At 42.5% G+C, this 19,193-nt stretch overlaps 1 protein-coding gene across 4 annotated transcripts in view; it reads left to right on the forward strand.

Annotated features, from left to right (window-relative positions):
- Positions 1-19,193, forward strand: part of GPC6 (glypican 6) — a 1,234,490-nt gene that overhangs the window by 1,168,971 nt on the left and 46,326 nt on the right. The window lies entirely within an intron of this gene.

Genomic DNA, 19,193 nt, shown 5'->3' on the forward strand with positions numbered 1-19,193 from the left:
GAGAACATAATATCCGTTTTGAAATGAGACCCTGGGCCTGAACCGTTAACCCAGCCGGCTAAATCCTGCATCACTTAATTAAATGCCGTAACCATGGGCACAGAATAGAGAAGTATTATTTTGGAGTTTTCTTTCCTGATTGTTCCCTTCCTAACATCTGCTGTCATTCACACATGTGCACGATGTGACTTATCTCCTTGATGCCTCACTCAGGGTTCATCATAGTCAGTCAGGGCCACAGCCTTAAGAAATTTACTGCTAAGAGAAAAACAAGTTAAATGTGAATATTTTGCAACTTAGGGTCACTATTTTATTGGGGCCCTGACAACAGGAATACATGAAAGATCAAAGGATAGGAGGATAATGTTCTTTGTAGGTCAAAACAGTGAAATGTAAGTGGGCTGGCATAGAGTGAAATATTACTATTACTTTTGCTCAAAACTTTTGAAGAAGAACCATCTAGGAGAATTAAAATCTGCATAATATCTAAGTTTGCAAACTCAAAAGATAGAAATCATGAGACAAGTCTCATTTCTCCAGAGGGTGGTACCAACCCAACAGTTTAAAGGTGTCATAAAAGTAAGAGCTGGTTAAATGGTATTGGGGGTTGAGGGTGGGGATGAGCAATAATGGGGAAAAAGTCATGGTAATAGCAGATCTGGAATTCTGAAGAAATTAATTGTGACATATTCACACACAGGCTGCTGGGCAATAATAGAATTTTTTTTAATTTTTTTTAATATTTATATGAACAAGAAGGAAGTTTAAAAATAAGGTCATTCTGTTGCTTTGATTATATTGCTGCAAACTGACCGATGATCTGTGATTATCTTTCTTCCTGAATTTAAAGAATCAATTGTTTATGATATGATGAATAATCACCCCAAATTTTACTTTTATACCGGTTTTTAACATATAACAGAAAATTTCTAGTCCTCTAAGGAGGTCACGTTTTAAAGTAAGCAATGTGTCTGTGTGGGTAAAACTCTCACATCATACCTACTGTCGATAGACCTCTCCTGACCTCTTAACTCTCAATTTGGGGTAGTTTACTCTTTACATTGAAGAAGGGAATGGCAACCCACTCCAGTATGCTTGCCCGGAGAATCCCATGGACAGAGAAGAGCCCGGTGGGCTACAGTCCACGGGGTCGCAAAGAGTGACTTTCACTCACTCACTCTTTACATAGGGGACTCGTAGAAGTTTTTTTCAGTAGAGTCCTGGTCTAGAAAATTCATTCAGCAGAATCTTGGAAAGGAAAAGAATGTGATTTGAAAGAGGCTCATTTTAAAGATTCTGTGTGGAGTTCAGAGAAGAGACATAGATGGGCCACTGGGGCAGCATTAATGAGTAAGACACATCAGAAGGGCTGGACAGAGGCAAATTGAAGAATGAAATATGGAAGTGAGATACAGGAGGAGTCAAAGACGTGTGAGTTTTTCTCCTAAGAACATCAGGAAACCAGAAAAGAAACACCAATCACAGAAAAAGAAGCCGGCCTGGGATGGGGGTGATGGGGATGGTAACTGCAACGAGGAAATGAGGACATGTGAGGCTGAGATGATCTAGAAAGCATGGATGTTCAGATCAGGGCTCAGAAGAAATGCCGGGGCTGCAGGACAGAGGTATTCTCAGGCCACACACTTATAGCAGCGTGGGAGAGACCACAAAGAGTATGGACAGTGTATTCACAGGAGGTCTAAATAGCATCAGCAGTTAGGACCTAAAGTGAAGGACGGCAGGCGAGAGAGATGAGCAGAGAAAGTGGGGGAATCCAGGCACACACAGTGTTAGCTGAATCTGGAGGAAAAGAGCCTTCCGTGCAAGGTCCTGAGTTTTCCATCAGAACTGAGACGGAGGTCAGGAGACCTTCATGGAGGTCGACCAGCTTTGGGTCTCCTTTCAGGGATCCAGGGGTCCCAGACAAGGATTTGGCTCAGCTCTTCAGTGGGCTTAGGGTCTGAGTCTAAGCTTTGGAATCTCTTAAAGGAAACTGCCCACACAGTGTCAGCATATCAACCTAGGTCAGGATTACTAAGCTACCACTGAGCATGGAGCCTGCTGGTTAGCTGTGAAACTCCTCCTAACAACATACCCATCAGTTAAGAAAAAACTTACGCCCACCCCAGGTGCCAAAGAATTTTTTTTTAATAAAAAAGGTCCAAAGGAAAGTTCATGGAGCTAGATCAAGATCATTTTACTCCCACAGCTATATATCTGCAAATTAAAAGACTGAAATTCTAAAGGCATCACACAACAGTTGAAAGTTCCTCTTCCTTTAAAAAGCTATAAAATTATATTCATCTTGAACACCTCCAAAGACGTGTATGTAATGATATATACACATGTATACACTGATATATACACATGTATACATCCCTTGCATGTGTAAATATGTAGATCACTATGTGTATAGAGCCAAAGAGTGTTTCTGTGTAATAAAAGTCTTTTTTTACAGTGCCATTGTACTTAAATTAAACCACTCTATAAGATTTTTCTCTTAAGTTTCAATTGCAAATATTAACAGTTTAATAAATGGAGGGAAGGAGGCTCTGGTTTCCTTTGATTCACAGTCAAAAACGAGAAAAGGATTACCAAGTGTGCAAATATTTGCTACATTTAAACATTTAATGCACGTCTATATAAAGGGTTTTAATGTACACTCCTTGCTAACATAACTAAATACTATTTAAAGAGATGTCTCTGGCCTCATTATTCATAAACATTTGGAAGTCAATGGAAAAAATGCAACACTGATTTATCTTCCTTTGTTACCTCTTGCTTCTCAGGGGATCATTTGTAAAATAAGGGGAGGACATCCTTTCCAGAGGCACAGGTTATCATTATTTAATGGCTAAGTAAAATAATAATAGCTGTATATATAAAATATATATATAATAGCTAATATTTATTGAATGCTATCTCCCAGGCTGTTCTGAACTAATAGGTTCTGTAATTAACCAAACTGCACAAAGGAGAAAACTCATCAGAAGTCTCATTCTCAAGTCAGGCTACCGATTCGTTTGTTGCTGATGTTGTCTTGGGCTTCCCAGGTGGTGCTAGTGGTAAAGAACCCGCCTGCTAATGCAAGAGATGTAAGAGATGAGGGTTCAATCCCTGGGTCAGGAAGATCCCCTGGAGGAGGGCATGGCAACCCACTCCAGTATTTTTGCCTGGAGAATCTCATGGACAAAGGAGCCTCGACGGCTACAATCCGTAGTGTCACAAAGAGCTAGACACAACTGAAGCACTTCAGCAAACACACACATTCAGTGTTGCTCTTAATATCACTGTAAGGTTGTTACCATGCTGATATGTCATCAAGGTGAATCTTAGTTTTTATTGGATTCAGCCTGACATCTTCAAACAAAATGGCAGATTTTTTTTAAACTTCAATTGAAAGTATGTTTTATAATTTGAGCAGATGTCAAAACCGTTTGGGAAATAGGTAAAGATTATAGTGACCTGTGATTTCCCTGAATAAGGTCTCAGGTCACAGACCTGCAATTAATTAATAGTATTAATAATGAATTAGGACTGATTGTGGAAACTGTCTTATGTACCACATTATAAAACTGCTGCTGCTCCTGCTAAGTCGCTTCAGTCGTGTCTGACTCTATGTGACCCCATAGACGGCAGCCCACCAGGCTCCCCTGTCCCTGGGATTCTCCAGGCAAGAACACTGGAGTGAGTTGAGTCCAAGGTAAATAACAGTGATCTAATGTAGAAGATATCTGGGAATTAATAGCAACATACTATTTATTTTAAGAGAGTTAAAGTCTTAACAGTGTTTCTCAAAGTAAGGTCTCCAGAGCTCCTACATTAGAAACACTGAAATTCTATTAAAATGCAGACTGTGGCCCCATCACAGACATTCTGAATCAAAATATGCCTAAATAAATACCCAGGTGTTCATTCTTACTCAAATCTAACAGGCACTGCCCTAAAATATGAAAGAGCACTTTGAGGAATTTGCCTTTATTCCATTCCAGAAGTTGAAAATATACTGTTTTATTATTTAACTAAACCATTTCTGTGACTTGAATTGTGTCCCCCAAAAAAGATTCATTGAATTCTCACTCCCCTCACCTGTGCATGAGGTCGTAACCGGAAATAAGGTATTTGCAGTTGAATTGAGTTAAGATGAGGTGATACTGGAGTAGGCAGGCCCTCAATTCAATAAGACTGCTGTCCTTGTAAGAAGAAGGGGATTTGGACAGAGACCCAGAGGAGACACCCACAGCGGAAGAAGGCCATGTGAAGACAGGAACAGAGACTGGAGCAAAGCCACTTTAAACCGAAGGAGTCCAAAGATGCTGGCAACTGCCAGAAGCTAGAAAAGAGGGTGGGAAAGAGGCACGCAGCAGATTGTCCCTTAGAGACTCCAGCAGGAACCAAGCCTGCAGACACCCTGAATTTAGACTCCAGGCCTCCAGACTGTGACAGGATACATTTCTGTTGCTTTAAGCCATCCGGTTATTTTACTTTGTTACAGCACCCTAGAAAACTGTTTTGCTGTTGTTCAGTGGCTCAGTCGTGTCCAATGCTTTGTCACCCCAGGGACTGCAGCATGCCAGGCTTCCCCATCCTTCACTATCTCCCAGAGTTTGCTCAAACTCGTGTCCATTGAGTCGATGATGCCATCCAACCATCTCATCTTCTGTCGCCCCCTAATGCAAAGAGAATTCATTGAAAAAGACCCTGATGCTGGGAAAAATTGAGGACAGGAGGAGAAGGGGACAACAGGGGATTAGAAAACTGTAGGCACAAACTAATAACTAGGGTGGTGGCAGGGAAGTTCTTCCTTCACCCATCGCTCTTAACTGCCCCTCTTCTCTCCCTTTGTGGGTTCAGAACCTTCATCAGGGTCACCTCTGCCACCTTTGATTTCCTTATGCTTCTCCCTGAAGCCGTCTCCAGCCAGCGCATCCGCAGTCCTGGGTCCCCTCTGTCAGCTTTCCATTCAGTAAATACCTTGGAGAACAGCTTGCCTGCGTTTGGAGTTAGTTTTGCCCACCTCTCTCCCCACAGAGAGGTGAGAAATTTCCTAATTCACTGGATGGCCAATGTCACCCTGAAGTGTGAAGTTTTTAAAAATTAAACTTGAAAACATGTCTGAGAATCCCGTGCTCTGCCAGCACTGATTAAACGTGGGCAAGGCAGAGAGAATAAAGTAACAGAGAAGTAATCCTTGTCATTTTCACCAGATTACATTTCCCCCCACCGCAGAGCACGTCTGTCACTCTGGGACCCTCCACTTTCAGGGCAGGCCGAGTCAAGGTCATTTTGCTTTTCATTGATTCTACGGCTCTGGCATTCCTCATAAGGATTTACAGTATTTAACCCACCAGGAGAAGCCATGAACTATAAATGGCTTCCCGTTTGCCAGGAAGCCTGCTGTTTCATAAGTGACACCAGCTATGGAGTCCCCTCTACAACTCTCTCAAATGAAAGCCTGCAGCCTCCGCTCCTGCACAAAGAAGCCCGGCCTCTCACTTCACAAGCTGATCCTTCCTTTGGCTTCAAATCAGCATGGGGTTGTTTAGCTTACTGAGTAGGGTAATCCAGATACAGGGAGATAGGAGAAAACCCAGTGAGCCGACTCACGCTGTTCATTTGATCTGTCAGCATCCTCCACGGCCCAGACTGGGAGGGAGAAAATGAAAGTTGACGAGCATAAAATAGGGAAAATAGAAAATTAAGAATAGGATTTGATGACTTGTGAAGCCTTCTCACATGTGTTCCAAGGGGCTTGGGGGGACACAACAGATACTGAAGATAGAGATCTGTGAAGAAGAAGTGAACGAATTAACTTGGAGGGAAAGTTAGTCGCTTAGTCGTGTCCAACTCTTTGTGACCCCATGGACTGTAGCCCACCAGGCTCGTCCATGGACTTCTCCAAGCAAGAATACTGGAGTGGGTTGCCATGTCCTTCTCCAGGGGATCTTCCCGACCCAGGGATCGAACCCAGGTCTCCTGCATTGTGGGCGGACTCTACCTAACTTAGAGGACTTGTTCTTAAATGAAGCATGATATCATTGTGATTGTGACTGAAAACTTTTCATCCTTAGAGTAGAATTAAAGGAGTTTTAAATACGCGACTAGTAGTTGGTGTTCACTGATGGTGTTCTTGCATCTGTGAACACAATATTAAAATGAAGCCCAGAGCAAAAGGAAAAAAAAAATCAGCAATACCAATTCTGTCTTCATTTACATTTTTGATATTTTATTCATCACAGAATTTTTGTGTTCATTTTGAATTTTTAGAAATATTGCATTAAAATATGATATATTTTGATTGCTGACTTTTGGGGTTGTCTCCTCCCTGCATTTTACACCAAAGACAAGGGCCTTACTTGCCTTACTCTAGGCCCAGCTCAGGGTGAGCATTTCAAAATTTAAAGCATGTTTTGTTAAGTGGAGAATGTCACTTTCAGGTTTTCATTTACAATGAATTTTGAAGGAAAAGTCCCTCAGAACCAGAGGAGCAGTCTCACTGACGAGCCTGAAATGAAACAAGAATTTCTACGAGGCCGTCCTGGCATCACAAGGGGATGGTTTTCAATTCACAGACTTTGCTTTTCCCAGAATCTTTGAATTTAAAAGTGTGCTGCAGTTATTAATGCCAGTTTGCCACTTGCTGCACAGAAAATCATCCACAAACTTTGTGTCTCTGGTAATTATGCTCTTCGTGACAGTTCATTGCCCTTAAGTGAGTCAAGGCTGTATCTACAGAGAATATCAGAGCGATGAACTAAATTTCTCCCCAGAAATAGTCCAGGCGCCACTAACACAGAGTATTTATTTAATATTCAATCACTTACACTGTCCAGAACTGTTTCTTAACCCTTTCGTTGTCTGTATGTCCTAGAGAAGGAAATGGCAACCCCCTCCAGTATTCTTGCCTGGGAAATCCCATGCACAGAGGAGCCATGGGGGTGCAAAAGAGTCGGACACAACTGAGCGACTAAACCCCCCACCACCTGGCTTTAGTAAGCAACTTATCTCCATAAGGATAAGACTTGTGCTTTTGAAAAACACACTGTATGGTGGAAGCACATAGTATAAGTTCAAAATATTCTGAATTAATCCATGAGTTCACTGTAAATTCCTCTGCTTTAGGTTTTCTCTTTTGGTGAATTAAATTCGTTTCCTGTTTTATCATACATTCATAACACATTCCAAGGAATATCCTTTTTTGGAAAGAATGTAGGCTCCTAGCAGTCAAGCAGAGCTGGGATATGAAGTCATTCTTAAATTAGCACTAATATTATTACCGCTATAAAGGAAATATATTTACTGGTCTATGTTTATAGAATCTCAAGTCTTTGAAATAGATAATAAAATTCACCCTTAGTTCTTAATTTAGAATCTGCTATTGAAAAAGACTTAGTAAACTGTCATCCTTTAATGTCTGAGGAACCACCCTCAGGTCCACCTGATTCATCCTTAGAATGACCCCAAGTCATGATTCTTTTTGCTGATAATATCTACTACAAGGATGTGCTCCCTACTTTAAGAAAGCCGAGATCAAGAAATCTGATTTTGGGGGGTCAGAGGGAAAGGCATACTTGCTTTGCAAAAGGATTTAATTTAAATAGCAAGCTCCTCTGAGTACTTAAAATACGATTCAATTTACCAAAACATTACTGATGCATAGCAGAGAACATCCTGTTCATCGACTTTTATTTAGGGCTCCTCGGCTTCTGCACTTTGAGAGAACATGCCCATTGCAAAGTTACTGTCATTAAAGAAAAGGGTTCTAGTGCCATCTACATGCTTGATGAGAAGCACACGTGTCCAATTAAGCTGGCTATGTGTTTAGACTGGCTCGGCTCTGGGGCTCACAGGGGCCGTCTGAGAAAGCCCTCCGACAGTCTTGAGAACATCAACCTGTCAAAACAGCTCCTGACTGCATGGAACAGGTGCTGGTGGTTATTATTATTTACTGTTTTGCAGAAGGGCACTGTATCAGTCTCCTAGGGCTGCCATAACAAACTCCACAAACTGGGTGGCTTACAACAACAAAAATGTATTGAGACTTAGTTCTGGAGGCTGTAAGTCTGACATTAAGATATCTGCAGAGCTGAGCTCTCTCTCCAAGCTCTGGGGGAGAATGTGGTTCCAGGCCTTTCTTGAAGCTTCTAGTATTGCCAGTCAGCTCTGGCACCCCTTGGCTTGCAGCTGCAGCCCTTCGGTCTCTGCTTCCACCTTCACTTGGCTTTCTCCCCTCCTGGGTCTGAATGATGATGGCTTGCTCCTGCCTGTGTTTCTCTCTTCTCTTCTTCTCATAAGGACACGAGTCACATTGGATGAAGGCCACCCTACTCCACATGACCCCATCTTACCTAATTACGTGTACGAAGATCCTGCTTCCAAATAAAGCTACATACTGAGGTTCCAGGGCTTTTCACCTTTCTTTTGGGGGAAGACACTTCAGCTGATCACAGGCAGTCTGTGTACAGGCTGCCAATTGCTGGTTAGATAGCATCACTGACTCAATGGACATGAATTTGAGCAAACTGTGGGCGATGGGGAAGGACAGGGAAGCCTGGTATGCTGCAGTCCATGGGGTCACAAAGACTGAGACACAACTTAGCAACTGAACAACAACAAAAACCCATCCCCTCGCATTGCTTTTGAATTGTGGTGCTGTAGAAGACTCTTGAGAGTCCCTTGGACTTCAGGGGACTCTCAAACCAGTGAATCAAACCAGTGAATTGTAAATGAAATCAACCTTGAATATTCACTGGAAAGACTGATGCTGAAGCTGAAGCTCCAATATACTGGCCACCTGATGTGAAGAAGAGCTGACTCACTGGAAAAGACCCTGATGCTGGGAAAGATTGAGGGCAGAAGAAGAAAGGGATACCAGAGGAGAAGATAGTTAGATAGTATCACGACTCAGTGGATATGAATTTGAGCAAACTCCAGGAGATAGTGGAGCACAGAGGAGCCTGGACTGCTACAGTCCATGGGGTGGCAAAGAGTTGGACATGACTTAGCCACTGAATAGCAATAACAACAATCCCATCAGACATTCAGGGTTACACAGTAAGAATCCTCCCATAAAAACCAGCATCTGGCTTCTCGACATCCCACCCACATGGATAGATGTCCTGAAGCTTCCCTGCTAATAGAACAGCTCAACAAACATATCAACTATGGGTGTGGGAGATGGAGAGGAAGATGCCAGCTAAAGAATGTAAAGCAGGGAGGAGGAGGCTAAGGGTAAAAACAAAAACGAAGAGCGTTTACCTCACAAGCAGGAAGTAGAAAGCAAGGACTGTGCAGGAAACAATGGAGAACTTTGTGTCTGGCTGCTCCCTGGACATCCTACACTTCCATCTGGGTCATTGCTTCTCCTGTCAGTTCCCTCCGTTACCCAGAGCATAATCATGACAGAGGTGAACAAAAAGAAGCATAAGAAGCATAATTTTCCTTTTTTCCTCTTGAATACCCAGCTTGTTGACCTTTCACTTTGTCCGTTGTAGGTGAGCTCTGAGACTGGGGGATGGTGTGATATTTGAGCATCAGAGATGTAATTAGAAGAATTCCAAAACTCTGCTCTCTTTGCTTTTATGTGGCTCTTGTTTTCATCCCATACACATAACGGCCTCTTGGGCACCTACTGTTTTTTGATTGGGAAAAAATTAAATGATAAAGGCCAAAGCCTCTGAAATTGCATATAGGGGAGAACAAAATGAAACAACCATCCTGAAAGCTTCCTAGTTTTCAGCTCTAACTCCTCCGTATTACATGCTTTGATGGAGTATGATGTTCCTAAGAGAGATTTGGGGTCAGCATAATTTGCTTCCGGAAGTTATCCAGTTAAACATCATGGCTAATAATTGTATCCTAAAGCAGGAAATTAAATTTTTCTTTGAGATAATAACCAATCTGGTAATATTTTAAAAATCTCCTATAGACACAAATTGACTTGACATAATTTAATAAAAATTTAAGAGTAATTGAGGAATATGAATGAGGCAATTGGAAACTAAGACTGTTTCTGCATTGCCATCTTATTTTTTGGACAATTTATTCAGAGGTGATGAAAAAGCACCTTATTATCAAACTTACACATGAAGATATTTGGATGGAGATTGCATATCTGACTAAATGAAATAAAGAGAAATTTAAAACCGCCATGGGAATATATATTCTAATATAGCTTTATCTTGTGGTTAGATCAAGCTACCTCCTGGCATAATAACTATATTTGGGATAGATTAGTTTGGAGAAAATCTAAAGAGGCCCATTAAACAGGTTGTATTGTGCACCAAAGAGGGGAGGGACCCAGCAGGTATTGGAAAGCATGTGAATGTCGACCATTTCCTGTTACTTGTCTAGGCTGCTGTGGTTGTGTGCAGCCGTCATCCAATGCCAGCCCCCATTGCCAAGTGCCATGAAGGGCATTAACCCCTCATGAACCAAAGTCTAGCGTTAGACATTTTCCTAATTCATGAAGTCCTTTGACTCACTGGTTGGTTGATGGGTCTCTTTTAACCTAGGACTCTCCCACGCTTCTACCAAAACGGTCCTGCTAAAGGAGCATGGTATGTGGCATTGGGCCTTCCAATATTCAGCTGTCATCACCTCCCCCATGTGGCAAACTCCAGGACACAAATCCTCCACTTTGACTGGCATGACCTGGACCAGCACTTCTCCAAGTTTAGAGCTTTTCCAAATCACCTAGTGTGAAAGTGCTTGTCACTCAATCATGTCCAACTCTCTGTGACCCCATGGACTGTAGCCCGCCAGGCTCCTCTGTCCATGGGGATTCTCCAGGCAAGAATACTGGAGTGGGTAGCCATTCCCCTCTCTAGGGGATCTTTCTGACCTAGGGATTGAACCCAGGTCTCCTGCATTGCAGGCAGATTCTTTACCATCTGAACCACCAGAGAAGCCCTAGAGATCTTGTTAAAACATAGTCTAGTCCAAGAAGCTAGAGTAGGGATGGAGAATGTGCATTTCTGACAAGCTCCCAGATGAGGTCAGGCTGCTAGTTCCCTTGAGTAGCAAATATCTAGAAAACACCCAGGGATCCCTGTCCCTTTCACCCTGGAATTTTTTCCCCTTTCTTTCTTCCTAGTATCTGTATATTCATCCTTCAAGACTCTGCTTTAATATCTGTTCCTTGGAGCAATCTAGGATGAGACTTCCATATCACAAGTGCTTCCTCCAAATTCCCATAGCAGACAGTGTCTGGACCTGCTGTCTGGCATCCAGCCCCAGATAATTTTATCTTTAGCTACTTTTCCATATACACATCCAGAATCCCAATTAGATGGCTCTTTGAGGATAATCTCTACATGCATGCTCTTGGGCTTTCTCTTACACTTCAGATCTGCAGTTCCTACTACCTGCTGCCTTATTGGAATTCCAAATTCAACATGGGAAAAGACCAAACTCCCTACCTAACCCCCTTTGAGAACTTAGTCAACTATACTTCCTTCTCAGAGAGTCCCATGTATTTATTCAACAAATACTTGTTTATTCAATAAGCATTTGTGCCTGCTATGGGCCAGGCACTGGATATATGGTGAATGGAGCAGACATGGGTACTCCTGACACTTGCCTGAAGCCTCATGGATTCCTGCAGAGCCTCAGCCACCCACAACCTAGAGATCGCCTTCCTGGAGGCTCAGTCATTCAGAGCAGAAACTATAGGGTCATCTTTGATTCTTCCTTCTAACTCACCACCACAATCCCAGTTTATTGTAAAGTTCTATCTGCTCTGCCCCTGAAATGTGCGTCATACACAAGTTCTCCTCTCCTCTCTGTCCCCCTCAGGACTGTCCTAGAAATGTCCTCATCCTCCTCAGACCCGATGATGACACTTGTCTCCCTACCCTTGACTGATCCTTCCCTGCTCAGCTTCTTTTCTAACTCATCCTTCATGCCAACCTTGAATTTGTCATTGCCCTGGGACAGCTATCTGATCATGGTACTTCTGAACTCACAGATAGATGAATCCACATGCCTCTGCAATGAAACCCCAACTACACAGCATCAAGTTTCTAACACCCCTCTAATGCTCTCCCCACCAGCTTCTGCAGCCTCCACTCCCTACACAGCAGCTTCTGCCTCTCTTTTGCCACAATCAATGTGTGTGTGCTGGTCTCCAAACGGCACCACTCTTTGAAGACTGCTTGTCTTTGCTCAGCCCAGAAGACCTTGCACTTAATTCTTTTGCTATCAAAACATGACATTATTTCACCCCCATTTCAAAAGATACTTTCAATGAATATCTATTACAGAATTGACAGCTTTAATTTTTCAGCACTTTATTTTTTTTTTTAATTTGATAAATTTAACGCCTTTTATTGCCATACCTCATTTTACTGTGCTTTGCTTTAGTATCTTTTGAAATGGGAGTGAAAACACCTTCAGAGAAATGAAAGCTAAGGAAGCATGCACGAGCTATAAAAAATGATAAAGTCCTTTATGAATGATGATAATATCAAAACAAAACTTGGAAATACAGGAAGGAGTAAAGAGCACTACGAACAGTCAATACATGGATAAACATTAGAAACTATTCTCTTTTCTTAATTTCTTCATGGTAAACTGTCAACATTATATTGTGAAATTTTTCAGAAAAAAAAAAAAAGAATATGGTATGACATAGTTCTGTCTTAGATATTATGCAAGTGGGATGAATACTGAAAATAACTAAAGTACCTCATGGTACATATTTTCACTTATAAATTGATTTCATTTAATTGGCTACTTGATAGTGTTATATTAAGCTTCAAGCTGAGTCAAAGATTTCCTTCAGGAAGCAATTCTTTTTTTAAAAATAGTTATTTATTTGGCTGTGCTAGGTCTTAGTTGTGGCATGTGGGATCTAGTTCCCTGACCAGGGATAAAAAAAAAAAAAAAAAAACATGACATTACTTCAAAGTTCGGCTCAAAGCCCACCCAGAAACCATTTTCTGTCACTGCTTCCACGGAACTTAATTTTGACCTGTGTCACACACTATTTGTCACACAGTCCAGGACGAGTATTCCTTGTATATTTGTCTGTCTTCACCTCCACTCGATTTTAAGACTATATATATCTATCCCTCCCCCTACCCAGTATTTACTAAAATTCCCTGATATCCAGGACAAGAAGTTTCTCAACAGTTTGTGCTTGTTGACTTTTTTGTGTCCTTGATGGCAAACATCAGGCTCTACTCTGGGAAGATGCATGAGAAGATAAATTATTGGTAAACATTTCTTCTTTGGCATCTTCAAAATGCGCTGTCTTTCCACCTTCCTCTAACCTGGTGATTGAGTCTCATTTGTGTACCTGTCAGTGGATGTCTCCTCCTTCAGAGCCTATTGCTGGAGCTGTACTTTTCAATCTTGGCCACATATTAGAATCACCTGGACAGTTTTGAAAAATCCCAGTACTCAGTCTGTGCCCAAGGTGAATTAATTTCACCACTGTCTCTGTGGTCCAGACCCAGCCACCAATATTTTTTAAAACTCCCCAGATGAAGGACTTCTGTGAAAGTCCAGTGGTTAAGATTCTGTGCTCCCAGTGCAGGGGGCACAGGTTCAAACCCTGGTCCTGGTTCCACATGTCACGTGGTGAGGCCAAAAAAAAAAAAAAAATTTCCAGATGATTCTGATATGCAGCTGAAGATGAGAACCACTGTACTGGGGAGGAGCTCTGTTCCAGACTCAGTCTTGCTGCTGCTGCTGCTGCTGCTGCTACTGCTGCTAAGTCGCTTCAGTCGCGTCCGACTCTGTGCGACCCCATAGACGGCAGCCCACCAGGCTCCCCCATCCCTGGGATTCTCCAGGCAAGAACACTGGAGTGGGTTGCCATTTCCTTCTCTGATGCATGAAAGTGAAAAGTGAAAGTGAAGTCGCTCAGTCGTGTCTGACTCTTAGCGACCTCATAGACTGCAGCCTACCAAGCTCCTCCGTCCATGGGATTTTCCAGGCAAGAGTACTGGAGTGGGGTGCCATTGCTTTCTCCGAGACTCAGTCTTAGGAGAAGGCAAAATAGCAGACAAAGCACATGGCGCCACTTGAAGGGGATTCACTGGACCCCTAGTATCTCTCTTGGTGGCCCATCGTGTTTCCCACTACGAGCCAACAGTAGTCTCCTCTGAATTACAGCATTGTTTCCAGAAGGCATTGTTAAAATACATATATGCTATATATGTAGCTTATATATACACATGTGCTGGGCTGTGCTAAGTAATTTCAGTTGTGTCTGACTCTGCAACTCTATAGACTGTAGCCTGCTTGGCTCCTCTGTCCATGGGATTTCCCAGACAAGAATACTGGAGTGGGTTGTCATTTCCTTCTCCAGGGGATCTTCCTGATTCAGGGATCGAACCTGTGCCTCTTATGTCTTATGTCTCTTATGTCTCCTCTTATGTAACTCTCATTCTCTCTCCCTCAGTGTTCTTTCTCTATGGAGAGGCAGATAGAATATATGTACCCTGGAAGGAGTAATCCATTAACCCTCTAGCCATGTACAGAATACAAAGTCAGTCTCTCTTAAGGAAGAGGAACACCTGAGAAGGAAGGTCAGGAACACACAGACTGGATGGGGGCGTCATCACGGGCAGTTCACAGCGTCAGAGGACATCGTGGGGATGGCAATTCTAAATGAGGGGGGTGAGAAAATGCCCAGGTCCTAGGGGAATTCAGTCTCAACTATACCCTTTAAAAGGGGCTTCTCAGGTGGTTCAGTGGTAAAGAATCCACCTGCCAATGCAAAAGACACAGATTGAGAAGATCCCCTGGAGAAGGAAATGGGAACCCACTCCAGTATTCTTGCCTGGAAAACCCCATGGACAGAGGAGCCTGGCGGGCTGCAGTCCATGGGGTTGCAAGGGACTAGGGACTAACAGCAACAACAACATACCCTTCAAAGCACCACTGAAAATAAAGAAAGTGAGCAAAAGTTAGCAGCATCCAAATGAAACTAAGGAGAGGGGAACTCAGTAAAGATAAAAATTCATGGGAAAAAAATATGTATGTGTGGCAACTATTTCCCAAACTTAAAAAAAAAACACCACCTGGGAACAAGAGAACCACAGTGATCCCTCTATGCTCTCCTGCCTAATGAGAATTTCTGAAAGCAAAATACGCCTAGAGTGAGTCCCTGCAATGTGGTAATTTACAAAGCAGCCCCTATTCCATGCTGACACTGAAATAAACTGGTTTCCTGGTGCACTAGAGCCTTTTGCGGCAAAACAAAGCTATTGGAAAGAATGCACATGATGGAAGTTTCCAGAGAGAAGGAGATGGCACAACTCAGTCTGTGACTGCACCTCAGATTCACTCAAACATATCCTTCCTGGATGAACCTACTTCTGTTTCCTCATGAACTAAGTCAAATAGTAATCACCCTTTGCCTTGAGCATGAATATTTGCTAAATTACCTACAGCTCTGAAGGAGGGCAAATCTGTGGCTTTATTGTGGATTCGGGCTCCCTTCCGTGACCCTAACCCACCACCCTGACTCCCTCTATCTTGGGTTTCAGCAAACTAACTAGACATGAAACAGAAAGAGGCTGTTAAACTTAAGAGAATCAGATCCTGGCAGCATCCCCTCACGAAATTCCCTCTTGGGCTGGAGTAATGTCTCAGAAACAGTCCAGATGATTTCAAGGAGGCAAGGGCACACCGGTAATTAAACCGCACGAATCAGGAAGGCTTCGAAATAGAGAATGAAGGGCAAGGAAAGGAGACGGAAGGAAACAAAGAGACAGGACAGCAGAGTCCTCGCCAAGTAGTCTGGGCCTCGGACTTGCTCTTTTGACTTCAGTGCCACTTTCTGTGCTCGTCCACCATTCTGCCGTCACCCTTCTTTCCAGTCCCTTAGTGAATATCTTGAAATCACACAAGTTGAGTTGCACTTCTGTTTCCTTCCAAGACCCAACTGATACAGCCCTCCAGCCCAGGACAGACCAACTGGGAACTATATCTTCATTCTTCCATGGTGTGGGAGGTTCTCCAGGTGCTAAGCCACTGAAACATCAACCTTAACACAGAAATGTGTAGAAATGCCCAAAAATGGCTCCCAGAGAATCTTAGGCCCTGAAAGAACCTGCTCAGGATCTGTAAGACCATGGAACCCTTAGCTAAAGGAAACGCAAGTTCTTTTCTCTTGATCTTAAGTCAGTTTACAGCTCCTGCAGAGCCCCAGTGGTTTCGACCACATGCCATGAAAGATGGCCTATAGTAAGATGGGCAAGGGAGGGATCCCCTGCCTTTCTCAGTGAGAATGGGAGAAAAGGAAAGTGGGTACACAGTACCAGGAAAGAAGAGAAAGGAGATGCCACCTTGCATATAGGAGTCACCTGCCATCACAAAGTGTGACCCTCTTTCTATCAAACCACCCAGCATTAGGAATATACTCTGTGTCAATAAAGCTTAGAAGTGGGGCTTCCCTGGTGGCTCAGTGGCAAAGAATCCACCGGCCAGTGCAGGAGACATGGGTTCAATCCCTGGTCCAGGAAGATCCCACATGCCAGAGCAACTGGGCTCATGCGCCACAACTATCGAGCCTGTGCTCTAGAGCCTGGGAGCCACAAGTGCTGAGACCTATGAGCCCCAGAGCCCATGCTTCTCAACAAGAAAAGCCACCACAATGAGAGGTCCGCACGCCACAACTAGAGAGAAGCCCCCGCTCTCCACAACTAGGGAAAAGCCTGAGCAGCAACGAAGACCCAGCACAGAGAAAAATAAATAATTTTTTTTTTTTTAAGCTCAGAAGCCACTGATAAGGCAAACAAGTGCATCTTTCTTTGCATTCATTTCCTGGAAACCTTTTTTTCATCATTTAATCCAAAAGCTAATTTGGGGGGAATTTAACAAATCACGAGTGTTTGATGTAATGTGAGATTGCTTTCTCCTCCCGTATCCCCAGACCCTCGTGAAAATGAGATGCTGCATTTCGTTTGGGGATTTGGGGGAGAAAATAAAACAATCTAGATCTAGGTCAGCAGAAAGTCTGTTTGTTCCATGTAAGTAAGCCTTTCCGCTAATTAACACTTTCCTGAGGGAAAAAAAAAAGGAGTGAAAGGCGCGTGTGAGGAACATAGATATTCTTCTGTAAATGGCACCATTTCAGATTCAGTGAACTAGCACTTAGGCCCTTCCAATTGGAATAGTCATCATGTGTACTGAAAATTAAAGTTTTGGAAAGCTTCGAAGGCTGAAAATTCAGCCAGTTACCTGACAGAACTAATTAAATTTACTGGACTGTTCATCAGTATTTACTAAATGATGGACCCAGAGCTTTAACTCTGCAATTTTGGCTTCAAGAATTAAAATAGTGTGGAAAGAGAGAGGTAACCAAGATGTCAGCTTGCTTACTCTTCCAGAAAGCAATATTCAGGCTTTTATGTGGTTCGTGTAATTGATCCAGTGATCCTGAAGAAAGAATGCTTACCCCTTAGAGCAAAAGATATACTTTTCTTTCCTTCCTAATTGCCCAAACACTGTGCATATAATAACACACACAAAGAGCAAATGAACTTGCACCCATGGGCACATGTGAGTTTGTGTTTTTTTAATTTTTATTGGGGGCATAGTTGCTTTACAATAGTGTTAGCTTATGCGGTACAGCAAGTGAGTCAGGCATGTATATATAGCTCAGTTGGTAAAGAATCTGCATACAATGCAGGAGACCCAGGTTCAATACCCTGGAGAAGGGAATGGCAACCCACTCCAGTATTCTTGCCTGGAGAATCCCATGGACAGCGGAGGCTGGCAGGCAGACATGACTTAGCAACTAAACTACCACCGTATACATATCCCCTCTTTTTTTGGATTTTCTTCCCATTCAGGTCACCACAGAGCATAAAGTAGAGTTCCCTGTGCTATACAATAGCCTCTCATTAGTTATCTGTTTTATACACAGGAGTGTATATATGTCAGTCCCAATCTCCCAATCCATACTACCCACCTATCCCCTTTGGTGTCCGTATGTTTGTTCTCTACATCTGTGTCTCTATTTATGCTTTGCAAATTGGTTCATCTGTACCATTTTTCTAGATTGCACATATATGTATGTTTACCGCACTCTGAATGAGCACCTGGGTAGAAGTGACCCCAGGACCACCTATGCCTGATCCATTTGTTTCACTTTAAAGACCACTGGGAACTTTCTGTAATTTCCCAGAGTAATTAGTATATTTTCCCCAAATTCTCTTTTTAATCAAGTCTTAGGTAAACCTGTTTCCTCTGGTTCTGTCTTCAGAAAAGACAATTTAAAAATTACCAAACAAAACTGAGGAACCCTCCCAGGTTGTTTTGGAAGGATCACCTCTTCACACCAACAGAAGTAAAATCCAGTTCTTGGCATAAGTCCTTGGTTTTCTGAAATTGGGACTTTCCTCCTAACTATATAAGTAAGGGAAACTTAGTGGCACACCTCACTCATAAATAACCAACATAAATACCGGTCCACTTTCCATTGTCTTTGGGGAAACACTTGAAAACCCCTACCTACTTAAATAAATAAATACACTGCAGATGGCCTGAGCCCTTTTTCATGTCTATGAAAAAAGATATTCATGGGTATGTAAAAGACATTCAATTTGACTTGAGGAAGAGATTTGGTTTTCCATGTCAAAGTAATTTGAAGAAGTGAGGAAATGAAAACTATTTTCAAAAGGCTATTTAATCCTCCTTTTATTGCAGTAAAAAGAATGAAGAGGATGAAGCATGTCGGAATTTGTGATTTATGGACCGCTGTGGCAGACATATTATTAAAAAAAAATTCAGAAATAGCTGATAATGAGAAAAATAACCAAAATCAAATTGGCAAATCTTACATTTATTCATTCGATGGAAAAAAAAAAAACTTGGGCGGTTAAGATCGCATACCTGTTAGCAAGGACTCCCACAGCACTGTCAGAAGCCTACGTGATGTGGTATCACCCTCACCCCAGGAACAAAACAGAACTCTTCAAAAAAGTACACAGCAGCAACCTAGGACGGAGGCTAAGTCCACACAATCACCGTAGTTATTTACATTCAGAGTGCCTTTGGCTGAGGTTTTTGGTTTTTTTTAAGAGATGGAAGTTATTCTCTAAGTACCAATACTTAAGGACCAAATCTATCAACAGCCAGCCTCTGGCGCTCTCTCTTTCAGATTCCAGTATGCTTCCGCTACTGTTTTTATACTTATCTGCAATAAAAAGGTGATTCCTCCGAGTGCTTTGGAT

This window comes from Bos grunniens, chromosome 12, assembly GCF_055505025.1.
Source record: "Bos grunniens cultivar Pamir isolate PY7600 chromosome 12, Bosgru_T2T1.0, whole genome shotgun sequence".
Lineage (NCBI taxonomy): Eukaryota > Metazoa > Chordata > Mammalia > Artiodactyla > Bovidae > Bos > Bos grunniens.